The sequence below is a fragment of the Strongylocentrotus purpuratus genome, unplaced genomic scaffold (genome assembly GCF_000002235.5).
Source record: "Strongylocentrotus purpuratus isolate Spur 01 unplaced genomic scaffold, Spur_5.0 spur5_scaffold_20, whole genome shotgun sequence".
In the NCBI taxonomy this organism is placed as follows: Eukaryota; Metazoa; Echinodermata; class Echinoidea; order Camarodonta; family Strongylocentrotidae; genus Strongylocentrotus; species Strongylocentrotus purpuratus.
The window spans coordinates 24,868,952-24,873,634 of record NW_022145606.1 but is presented as its reverse complement, the minus strand read 5'-3'; positions in this window follow the sequence as shown (position 1 = coordinate 24,873,634).

Sequence of the window (4,683 nt, the reverse complement as noted above, 5' to 3'; positions counted from 1 at the left end):
TTATTTTTTATTTTTTAGTCTATTTTTTTTCGGCATATAAAAGTATTAATGACTGCTTTAATATTCGAGAAATAGTTGTTTTCATACGCTCTCGGGAAGGTTACAATTGGGCTATTCCCCTCGGCAAGCCTCGGGGAATAGCACAATTCTAACCTTCCCTTGAGCGTAATAAAACAACTATTTCTCTCAAAGCAGTCATTAATACTATAATATTATTTTAGAATTAAGTACTCAGCTAAATCAAGAAGTAGCAGTCGAATTTTAGCCCCAAATGCCTGCTTAACAAACAGGAAGAAAGTGGAATTTATCGTTTTTTACCATTTTATTCGACTCTAAGCTCAAGCTCTGAACAACAATTAGCTTACGATGGGCTACCAATTTTAACATTGCCAATCTCTGGAAACATCTTGTTTTTGTTTGTTTGATGTTCACTTTATTTTGACATTTCCCGTGTCTATTGCACACACCAAAAAACGACATATAAATTTACCTCCAGTGTAATTGTACCCAGGAATTAGTTTGTTCACATCAATATGAAATTATGATTGATTTTATTATGGAATGAAATGGTGTTAAAAATGCCCCCAAATCCACCAGCTTCAGGGGGCTACACACCCTTCGCACCTGGAACCCCCACCCGTTTTCGGCTCGGTTGCTACGCTCCCTCGCAGCACAGTTAGACATACACTGTGGCACTTCAACTACAAATTCGTTTCGTTTTTGAACTTCTAATAAACTAGTTGAGAAGGCCTGTGCTACATGATGAACCTTTTCTGATCGATTCCACATCGTTTCTTTCACAATGCAATCGCACAACCAGAAGTCAACTTTAGCTTTAATAGACTAGGGAATGTGAGTTTTAATAATAATAATAATACTCAGTTTATATACAGTGCGTCCCAGAAAAAACGAAACCGAGAAGTATCGATGTTTTATCATAACTTAATCACAACCATAATTAATTAATATACATATTTGGAAAGCTTAGAGTCTCCCCTTTTAGTTGATGCTACTCATGTGATGCATATTTCACGCATGAGTAATTAAAAGCAATTTGAAGGAAGGAAACCAAAAAGTAATTTGGCGGGCGGTATCTGAATTTCAAAGAGAAATTCATATATCTAGAAAGTTCATTTTCTGCCCTTTCATATGACACCTCAATCAAGAAAAATGAGCCAGGAATAACAAAGTTCTGTTTGTTTAAAGTAGCCCTTACATTTTCATAATTTTGACAAACGAATTCGTTTTCACTGGGTGCCTGCCGTAGCAAAAAGCAGATTTGACAAAAGACTTAACTCCGTTTCGTTGACAATCAGCCATGCATGAAGACTCTCGTCTACGGCTGATTTGTCAACGAAACGGAGTTAAGTCTTTTGTTAATTTCGTTTATTGATACGGCAGGCAGCCAGTGAAAACGAATTCGTTTAATAAAATTATGGAAATGCAAGCACTATACCTTAAAGAAACATAACTTTGTCATTCCTCGCTCATTTTTCCTGAATGAGGTGTCATATGAAAGGGCAGAAACTCAACTTTCTAGAAATGTGAATTATTCTTCGAAATTCAGATACCGCCCGCCAAATGTCTTTTTGGTTTCCTTCCTTCAAATTGCTTGTAATCACTCATGCGTGGAATATGCATCATCTAAGTAGCATCAACTAAAAGAGGAGACTCTAAGCTTTCCAAATATGTATCATTCATTAATTATAGTTGTGATTAAGTTATGATAGAACATCGATGCTTCTCGGTTTCGTTTTTTCTGGGACGCACTGTATAGCGCGAATTACAATTTAGTCTCTAGAACGGAGCTGCCTATTAATTGGATGATACTCATTGAGAACATGAAAATTGGTTTCTTTTCCAGGTAGTTTGACCCCCCTCCCTCCTTGCTCCCGGACTATAATATGAGGGCTCTTTTGTGCTCTTTAAAAAGAGCACACAATAGGAGCAATTGACTTCAAGTATCAAGGGATGTATCAGGACCAACTTTACAATAAGCCGGCATAATCACCAACGTTTTGTTCCTAAACCTTTACGGTGTATATCAAAATGTCTTTAGGATAACATAATCACACAAACACAAACATACAGCTTCTATGCACACCTTTAAAAGGTATGTTTGTTACATTTTAAGAAATGGTTTAATCACTTCTTCTGACAATATTACAGGAGGTTATGTCCAATTACATTACGCCTACAAACCAAAACAGTTTGGCATACTTTAAACATTTTAACTGATTTGAATGCATAAAGTGATGAACTCTAGCTATCACATTACAAAATACGAAGAGAGAGGATTTATGGTTTAAATCCAACAGTTTGTATTAGGTATATCTGTGAACTAATTCAAATTGTTGGATTTAAAGTATTAATCTTCTATTCTTCGTATAATTTTGCGTTATTTTATGCCAACAAGTGGACTTAATGAAAAAGCTGAGTTCTGGGAAGAGGTGAAAAATTATTTGTGAGCGTTATTGTATTATGCAAGACAGTGTGCAAAAACATCAGATAGAAAATGTTCCCTGAAAAGCATGGCTCTTCAAATGCCTTAATATTCCAAATATGGCATGTAACATCATAATATTCTAGACAGATTTTTATGCCACATATTATGGTAGTCCTGTATACATCTTTCTGTGTACAGTGCGTGTTACTTTACCAAGACTCGGTCAAATTCCTTATCACTTTGATGATTCCAGAACCTTGCAGTACACACCAATTCTTATATGCTAGATGATCAACCTTTCCTGATCGATTCAACAACGTTACTTTAACAATGCAATCGCATGACCAGAACTCAACTTTATCTTTAAGATCGGACATTACATGAAATATATGTGAGAAATATCGAGAAATAATAAGAATGCCCTATTCTAACCCTTTATATAGTACGAAGTCTTCGCGAAAGTGGAGAGCCTCTTTAGAAAAACCGTAGGTAAGGGTTGCGATACATATTCTTTGCGTAGCATAAAAAAACAATAGAAAAAACAATTTGCTAGTACCTGTTCATTTAGAAATATAATCATTATCAAATATAGTCATTTACAGGCAAGAAACGATATAAAATGTATAAAATTGTTATTTTAACCAAATATTTAGAATGAGGCATTGCCTTAGAAAAAAATGGTTAAACGCTCCTTGCGTACACACAGACAAATACAATTAAAAACAAACACTTATCACAAAACATTTGTACTACAACGGAAATGTTTTTAAAAACTACTACTTCGAAGGTATAGACCAGTTTCTGAAACGCCCCCTCTCAAAAAATGAAATGGAAGCTCTTATTACCAATCAATGTGAAAGAATATGTTTTTACTAATACAGGATGATACCCATGAGAGAAATAGAGATTACGAAAGCCTTTGTGTTTATAGTTATTGCTTTATGCTCTCACGGTGACCCTAAGTCACCCTATAGTAGGAATACTCCCCAGGGAGTAGAGATAGTTCACATTGTGCGTGAATGAATCCTTTGGCCGGGGTAGTAATATCTGAAAAGTGCGTAGAGACGGTATTTCGTATTAAGCACTATATAAATCAAGATTATTATTATCTTAGTGGCATGTACTAAAAATATAATACGTATAACAAATAAAACTCCTGCCTGTAGATACCATTAATGACATGATATTATATTTCACTTATCATGTTAATAGTTTTCCTTTCACCGATGATGTATCTGGGTGAAATTACAGCAGCCACATCCGTTATTCAATTTATAGATTTCATTTACAAGTCAAGGCTAGAATAAACTCTTCCGAATACACATTACACGGTTTAAAATCACGTGTAGTATATATAAAACAATGTTATCGGCGTGTTCTGTACAGTACTGTATCTCAGACCAATTAGTCCTTGTACAATTCATCCCCAACATAGTGTAAAGCTCCCCTTCTCTTTTTCTCGCGCTCTCTCTCTCTCTCTCTCTCTCTCCCCTCTCTCTCTCTCTCTCTCTCTCTCTCTCTCTCTCACTATCAATACATTTAGTTACAACTCAACATGAATGTAGCAGAATTTGCATCTTTTTACCGGAGTATACATTCCCAATGCTTTCTTGTCTAATAACCAACCCTATTGACAATTGCATTCATATTGGTACCACTCAAAATTACGGAAAAGGCTGATATTCTTTTGAAAGACACCCAGGCAGCATTCTTAAATGGATTTATTATGATTGCACTCTCATCTTTTGGTGGGATAAGATCTCGTTATATAGCCATATTAAATTTACATCACAATTAAATATCTCACTGCGGAAGGCCTGGGGCAATGATTGTAATTTTGAATTCCCAGAAGCATGTAAAGTTGGAAGGCGAGAAGTTCGCAGAGATATGCTAGGCCTATTGCCGAGAATATATCATGGCATTATTATTCGATTGTCACTTTTAATTTTAATGAACAAAAAAATCAAACATGTGATACTTTAAAGCTTAGCTGACGACACTCTCTCAGCTGCAGAGTTTGAATTAATTGTGCGCGCCAAATGTTACCAAACAGACAGAAAGAAACGATTAGAAAAACAAATCAATAATACATGGCGTTTATAAACCAGACCCAAAACGTTTTGGAACAATCTAAAGCTGTTGATTGGAGTCTGGGCCCCGTTTCATAAAACTTGGTATCAATAACAAGTTACAAGCTACTGTTATAAGCTACTGAAATCCTCGCTTTTGCTTGGTTA